Raw genomic sequence first — 8,809 nt, 5'->3', positions numbered from 1 at the left:
CCGGGGAAAAAAAAAAAAAAAATGATGGGGATGTATTAAAAGGATACATAAGATGGCTGGAAGAGATTTTATTTGAGCACCAAAATAATGTTAGTAATGGATTATAACCCACTAAATTGAAACAAAACCGAAGCATGCGTTTGTATTAGTATAAATAAATAAATGAATAAATTGACATTTTGATATTTATTTCCATCACTTTAAAATATCTCCCTACAGAATATACTTATTAGTTACAAAGGGAAAATGAGAAAGTCTACAATGGAGAAGACTGGCAGATACCACCTTAATCAAGTGATCAAAATGATACTTATTAGTACAAAATATACTTATTAGTTACAAAGGGAAAATAAGAAAGTCTACAATGGAGAAGATTGGCAGATACCACCTTAATCAAGTGATCAAAATGATCATCCTCAGTATGGGACAAATCAAAATCATGACCTCCTGACAGGACATAATAAAAACACAACCATCAAAATTCCTAATTTTGATGCTTGTGTTGTTGTTATGCAGGAGAATGTCCTTGTTTGTAAGGAAAATACAACTAAGGTATTCAGGAGTGATGGACATCAGGAAACCAATTTACTCTCCAGTGATTTATTTTTTTAGTATTCAAGCTATATTTGTACTATTTAAATACAAAGTTTTTGTACCATTCAAATTATTTCCCAAAAATAAATTGGTTTTAGCCAACTAGTGCCGTAAGATATTTTGTGGCACTGTATCTGCAACAATTCTCTAAGTCTGAGGCTGTTTCAAAATTTTAAGCAATTATTTTTTCAAAAGAGTAAAATGATAGCTTAAAGCATATATTTAACCCAAACATAAAGAATGTCCACTTACTTACTGCCTCCGAGAGCTCTTGCTGCTATCATTCATGTGGCCCATTCTGATTTTCAGATTTTCAGGCTGTCCTCAAACTCTAGACCCCCTCCTGTTCCAAATGGAACCTCTCACTACGCACACCCAGAGCTCAGATCACAGAGCTAGGCATGACTTGAGACAACCAAATCCCACCTCCACCCCTCCACTTTACAGATGAGAAAACTGAAGCCCCAGAGAGAACAAGAGTTGGTGCCAACACCTAGAATGCCCAACTCCAAACTCAAGGAAAAAGAATAAATGGAAATAAGCTATAAAAAGTGTAACATAAAATAAAAATGTTTAAATCTGAAAACTCTTCCCAGCAATTAAAAGCTTTTCTGAGGGAGGCCTTGTCAAATGTCAACTACCTAAATTTTTAAGATTTGAAGAAACTCTCAGAGTCCCCCCAAAATATCCTCTATAATAATTAACATTGTACATTTACAAAGGTTCATAATAAGTGCCAGAAATCATCCTAAGAATTTCACATAATCTCATTTAATCCTCACAACTCTTTGAGGTAGAAACTGTTATCATCCCTCTTTTACTGTTGAGGAAACCTAGGATCACAGTCATTACCTAACTCATTTAAGGTCAGAAAGTTTGAGGCAGAAGACTCAAAAATGAACCCAGACAGTCTGATATCCAAGCCTGGGCTCTTAACTGCTTGTACCCAGCAACTGTATGCCCTGAACTGCTCCCCACAGCTCTGCAGGCCGGCTTGTGATTTAACTGGTACTACTCTAAGGAAACTGGTGTCAAATGGGCAAGAATCCCTTCTATATTCTCCATACGGACAACAGTCAAGAAAGGGTTTATCAAAACCTGATTTGCTGAAAACAAGCACCTCAAAATGTAGGTGGGTATTAGAAGAAAATAATATGGAAGAAACCTAAGTTATCCAAAATGATAAACAGTTTATAGCACAACTTCTCAGATTCTTCACTACTATGTTGACTTACATGTGGAGCTCTAAGAATCTGCAATGATGCCAAACTTATCTAAGATGGAAACCTTTTGCCATGAAGCAAAGCTAGCAAAAACCAGGTTTCTGCCCTGAATGAAATTCTTAACCTAGTAACAAGTCTTAGTGCATTAAAAAAAAAATGTTACGTAGTGTAGCTTTTTAATAAAATGTTGAATCATTTCATAGCAAAGAGCAATTTATATCAAGTGACAAATTTTACACATATTTTTTTCTCACAATCTCAATTCAAACATTCATCTATATATTATAACTGCACTTCCAAGAATCTAAGAAAACAAAAATGGAAGGCAAAGTTAAGGAGGGGGAGAAATACATACCATTCAATACACAAATTGTTCTAATTATTACAAAAATAGCTTTTTATCTTGGATCACAACTATTTTTGTCAATAACTAAAGATCATAATTTAATTTAAAATAACTTGGACTTTCTTTTATGTCAGTTTTTACAGACCCAGTTTTGTTTCCTTTCCTGATGAAAAATTAGTTATAACCTGGGAAACAAATTCTCTAAGATCCTTCGTAGCTCTGATTAACCACCTCCCAGCAGGGCTGAGGAGGCCCAAGAAGCCACTGCTTCACCAAGGCAACCTGATAACATAACAGGTTTCTTAGCAACATGGTAGTCACAGTAACCATTCACCATGGTATTAGAATTAGGCTAACCACCCGGGTTGAGGCCAAAGAAATAATTTAAACTCATTAAATCTTTAGGCCCAAGATAACAAGAAAAACACAAAATTTTTTAAAGCTATTTGTGATTCACTTATGAAATTAAGTTCTTACGTGACTCTTCAGTGCTGGACTAGATGAGTAGATACTTACAAACATAATTACAAATTCTAAATCAATCCTTAATGCTCTTAATACTTCTTTTTCATTTTTTTAAAGAAATTTGGAGCTAGGTATATGACCTATGCCACAATTAGATTCTTTTCAATAGAAAAGTACCATGTATAATTTTAACCATGATAAGAAGATGATTATACAGAAGCAGTAAGTTATAATTCAAATATGGAAAACAAAACTTGGAAGTGTGTATGAAAGAATTCTTAAATTCCATTTAACAAATGACAAAGAAATGACAATAATTTTCAATTTATTAAAATGTCTATTAAACAAAAGAATGCTAATTTGCTTTTAAAGTCAAATTTTTATATAACTATTTGCTCACATATTATAGAAGGTTAATAAATGTTCTATATACGAAGAAAAACAAATTCAGAATTTACATAAATTCCACTTTCCAAATCTACAGCACGCAGACACTGTTTGTGATGGGGACTATATACTTAAATGTGCAACCAAGAGCTACATGAGCTATTTAATTTTACAGTACTTGCAATGCTAGTCATCTCCCTTGTACTGAAGATTACTTAGCAGTCATACAAACAGAATGTTTTCCACAAATGCTATACCTTCATCTTAGGAGTGTCTCAGTCTCCCTCCCTGTTTTTTTTGGCCATGCCACGTGGCTTGGGGATCTTAGTTCCCCAACTAGGGATCGAACCCAGACCCCTGGCAATGAAAGCACTGAGTCCTAACCACTGGACCACCAAGGAATTCTCTCACCCTTCCCACTGAAAGAATATTCCAAAAGAAACACAGGTTTGATGATCAAATGTGACTATTATCTACAATAGTGACATATAATCTCATTCCTAATTGTATAGTACCATTCCTGTCTGTGTCTTATTTCGCATGACAGGTAAGGTCATACAGGACAAGAGTCACATATTTACATTTTTGTAGCTCTCAAAGTATCTACCGGAGTACGTGGCAAACAGCAGGACCTCACTAATGGCTGCTGGTTGAACAAATGAGTGAATCAGTACTACGCTACAATGGGATAACTTGTTAACATGGTTTTGAAATTTTGCTTGCTCACCCATAATTAACCTTTTTTTTGTGTGTGTACTCACACTTCAGTGTGAGCACTTCCACTATTATAAAGTTGATGCAATTTTTGAAAACTTTTATTGGTCTTCCTTCTGTGGTGATACCTTGAATTGTTACAGTTTCCTCACAAGGTCCCATTTCTAGACAACAAAAACACCTCCCTTTCCTCACAGAGTGCCAGCGCGAGAAGAAAGAAAGATGCCACGCGAAGCAAAGCCAAACAAACCCAGGCTTCCCTAATTCTAGACAGAGTGCCACCAGCCAGCAACCAAAATGCGATGGAGCATGTGGATGGAGCAGAAAACAACATTAAGCCCAAGATTTCAAATTAACAATGAATTACGGGGTACGAGACAAAATAAAAAGCGATTCAACATAATTAGTTGATGAAAAATTTAGTAATATGACCTCATTCTCTGCATTAGGATAGTATTTTGCAATACCTTTTAATATACTTGAGATTACCAACCCAAATACGGAAAAAAAGGATAGTGCAAGTCAAAAAGAAGTGAGACAGCAAAAATAGAAAGAGGACAGAGAAAAGAGACTGGGGCCTAGCATTTAACACAGTTAACACAAGACTACAGATTTAGAGAGAGGGGCAGGACAGAAATGAGGAATTAATAGACAATCACAAGCAGACATTTAAGACATTCAGTTGTTTGCAAATTAACTGCATTTTTCTTGATACTGAAATTCCAAATAATGAATTCTTTCAGATAATTATCTGAGTTTATATTTTAAAGACATTGTTCTTTCCAGTCTGAAATGAATCGCATTTGATACAGCCAACCCGGATGAATAATAATTTATAGTTCCAGACCTCTGTAATTAAGTCCTTGTTACAAAAGTAAGTGCACCAGAGGCTACAGGCTCCTTATGGGAAAAATCTCCAAAATTAAAATGAGATCAAAAATCCTCATGCCCTGTAACTGGAGGTCGAGTTAGTCAAAATAAAATAGGAAATAAGTTATCTATAGAATCAACCCTCCCTGAATAAATACATGTAAGTATACCAAGCAACAGAAAGCAAATTACTGAATTGGTGTTAGTGCTTATAAAAGTCTTCTGTGATGTAAAATAGTTGGCTGGTGGGAAGCAGCAGCACAGCACAGGGAGATCAGCTCGGTGCTTTGTGACCACCTAGAGGGGTGGGATAGGGAGGGTGGGAGGGAGGCTCAAGAGGGAGGGGATATGGGAACATGTGTATGCATATGGCTGATCCGCTTTGTTCTACAACAGAAACTTACACAGTATTGTGAAGCAATTATACTCCAATAAAGAGCTATTAAATAGATAAAATAAAGCAGAGGGAAATAAAAAAAGTCTTCTGTGAATTCGGTTAACACGAGCTGGTTTTCCAGAATCTGATCACCAACCCTAACTCCATTTTCCCATGTAAACTTAAAACTGTGTTTCCTATCCTGTGAAACTAAGAATCAGCTTGCTACACTTAGGAGAAACAGGTCTGACAGTTTATGTCACATATGCCACCTCCAAACCCATTCCAAGGCTGGGGTAAACATCACCGAGCACTGCACCTTTCCCACAGGGCCCAGAGGCCATTTCTGGATCCTGCACACAGCACTCCAGCGAGCCACAATCAACTGGTTGGCGGGAGAGCTGAAACCTCATTTTCCTTGCTGCAAAATAGACAGTACTTGAAAGTTAAACAAGAATTTGAAACCTAGACCTACCACTTGAATACCCTGCTTAAGCACTGAGAAACTCAGGCCTTCCAGCCTCTAGAATGGGGATGATGAGGAGGACAAAAATGACAATAACAACATCATTTCTTGCGGTATTAACAGTGATGATTACTTGAGATTAAAAGTATAACTTTCCACACACAAAGCAAATATGTTAATTTCTTCTAAGACACTTCCACAGCCCACAGACTATGCCAACGTGTTGATATCAACAATAGTATATATACAAAATACTGACATAAAAGTGATTTTGTGAGAACAAGGATTAAATTAAAAACAATAAACACACACACACACACACACACACACACACACACACACACACACACACAGACTCAGTGATATGAGGCTGACAGGACCTGGGCTCCAGTCAGCTCTGTGCTGTGTGATCTTGGGCAAATTATGTGGCTTCTCTGAGCCTTAGTCTCTTCACCTGGAAAATACGGGAGGGTTGGTCACATTCTGTGGTCTCATTTAATTTTTTTTTTTTATTATTGAAGTATAGTTGATTTACAATATTTATTAGTTTCTGGTGTACAGCAAACTGACTCGGTTATACACATATATATACTTTTTCATATTCTTTTCCATCATGGTTTATTACAGGATATTGAATATAGTTCCCTGCACTGTATAGCAGGGCTTTGTTGTTTATCTGTTTTATATATAGTAATTTGTATCTGCTAATCCCAAACTCCTAATTTATCCCTCCCCCACTCTCTTTCCCCTTTGGTAACCATAAATTTGTTTTCTATGTCTGTGAGTCTGTTTCTCTTTTGTAAATAAGTTCATTTGTATCATATTTTAGATTCCACATAGAAGCGATATACGATATTTGTCTTTGTCTGACTTCACTTAGTCTGGCAATCTCTAGGTCCATCCATGTTGCTGCAAATGGCAGTATTTCCTTCTTTTTAATGGCGAGAGTATTCCACTGTGTGTGTGCGTGTGTATGTATACCTACATATATATACGTACATATACACATACACACACACACACCACATCTTCTTTAGCCATTCAGATGCTAATTTTAGAAATACTTTGCCACAACGCTCAAATCCCAAATTTGGAGGTTTTTTACAAAAATATTATCATGGAGGTGAGGAGAAAAGCATATGTAATCCTAAATCTTATTTAGACATCAAAAAGAAACAGATGACAGTATATGAACTCAATTATTTACTTTTTTCAGGTTCCATAAATTAAAAAGCTATAGTATACAAGGCATCACAGAAAAAGTTCCACTGCTGGAAAAGGAGAGAGATGAAAGTAACTCTAAGAATGCTTAATTCATGGAAATTCTTTAAGCTTCGCAACTTTTGAAAGCCTAACTTCAGCTTTCAACACCCTCTTCCACTTCTGGCCTATCTCCAGATACTTGTAACATCTACAATCACTTTTTGTCAATTATATTCACTCTCCTCTTTATTGTCTGTCTTTTAAAATCTTAGACACTAAGTAAAATAGAAGATATGGTCTCCAAAAGCAGCGATAGCTCCCAAGAGCTAGCAATTCAGTGAGAATTTGATATACACTTACTGCATTGAATTTTTTAGAGAGGTAACAAACAAACAAAGCCTACATTAAATTAGTGCAGTATAGGGCTTCCCTGGTGGCACAGTGATTAAGAATCTACCTGCCAATGCAGGGGACACGGGTTTGAGCCCTGGTCTGGGAAGACTGCACATTTCGCGGAGCAACTAAGCCCATGCGCCACAACTACCGAGCCTGTGCTCTAGAGCCCGTGTGCCACAACTACTGAAACCCACGCACCTAGAGCCCATGCTCCGCAACAAGAGAAGCCACCGCAATGAGAAGCCCACGCACCACAATGAAGAGTAGCCCCCGCTTGCCGCAACTAGAGAAAGCCCACACGCAGCAACAAGGACCCCAATGCAGCCAAAAATAAATAAATAAAATAAATTTATAAAAAATAAAATAGTGCAGTATAATTACTTCCTTGTAATTAGAAAACACAGTGACTACATTAGGCAAATTATTTCTTTGTAAGGAATTAAATTACCAATACAAAGTTCACAGAATCCATTGGCCTGTTTTCTGGCAACAGCAGTTAAACTTTCCTGCAACTCTGATAAACATAGTCTAAATAAAATGATACAAAGTAACATGACATATTGCAAACAGAAAGAAATTAACTTTTGTTCATAAGTTTTTAAATCAAAACATTCTCTTTCAAATCTCAGTAAGAAATAAGATCGCTTCGAAAGAACTAATTCAATCTTTACACACTTGAAAATAGAGTAAACGCTTTCTGTAGAAGAACTGAATGTCTCAACCTTTCCCAAAATAAGAATGAAAGGAAGGAAAATAGAAATGCTTGGGTTTATAGCACAAAGAATTCTTCAGACAGGATTGCACAGGACTAGGTGTCTTCCATGTCTATCTGGATTGCTTGATTCTAATCAATTTCTAGGCTATCAGGACAATCGGTGGGTATAATGGAAGAAAGATAATGAACCAGAAAGAGGCCAGGACATTTTTTAAGTACACCTGGTAGGAAGAAATGGGAAATCCTTTCTCCAACCTTTTATAAATGAAAAGGTTATGTGTCATGTGAAAGACGTTATGAACTTGACAAGAACCTAGTAGAGAGGAACCAAACAGTGGGTTCTTCTGAGCTGTTATGGTCTTCGGTGCTAGATCAAAGTCCATGACAGTAGTCATTCGTAAAAACACACAACTTCAAAGTGGCAAATAGTAATAGCTTTTATCTACTCTCCTGAAAAAAATGTTATAGATAATTTTTCAGTGCTTGGACACTGGCTTCCATACAGTCACAACATTCTTAATGTTTGAGTTCTTAGTCTACTTTTTCCCTTGCTTCTGAATCTTTAAAAATTCATTTGCGGGGATTATCAAAAGGGATCAAATAAAAGACCTTTGCTAATTAGCACTTCTTGGTGAAACAGTTTTAAAAGAGTATTTCCTACAGGAAAGGAAAGCCCTAGAAGATAATTCCTCACAATCCTTATCTGAAAGACTGGTATTGTAACGCTGGTATAACTGGAATGTTGGTGCTCCCACCCACATTTAAACCCAACCTCCTTCACATTCACCTCCTGCCTGGCCACACTGCCCTGCGAGGTATACAAACAATTAGGCTTTCCAGTGCACAGGCTGACAAGCCATCTGTCAGTAAGATGTGAAACTTCACAGAAAGTCTGATTTACTTTTTTCTTGCCTTTTCTTCATACCGTCCTAGGCTTTAAGCAGAACCAATGACTAGAACAACATATCATATATATATATATATATATATATATATATATATATATATTTTTTTTTTTTTTTTTTTTTTTTTTTTTTGTGGTATGCGGGCCTCC

At 36.5% G+C, this 8,809-nt stretch overlaps 1 protein-coding gene across 8 annotated transcripts in view; it reads right to left on the bottom strand.

Moving 5' to 3' along the window:
* The window catches only part of FNDC3B (fibronectin type III domain containing 3B), a 386,791-nt gene that overhangs the window by 226,368 nt on the left and 151,614 nt on the right, over nucleotides 1–8,809 (bottom strand). The gene's annotated exons all lie outside the window — the stretch shown is intronic.

The sequence above is a fragment of the Physeter macrocephalus genome, chromosome 1, assembly GCF_002837175.3.
Source record: "Physeter macrocephalus isolate SW-GA chromosome 1, ASM283717v5, whole genome shotgun sequence".
Taxonomy (NCBI): domain Eukaryota; kingdom Metazoa; phylum Chordata; class Mammalia; order Artiodactyla; family Physeteridae; genus Physeter; species Physeter macrocephalus.
Note: the sequence above shows the minus strand (reverse complement) of the source record. Positions and strands in the feature narration are given on the sequence as shown.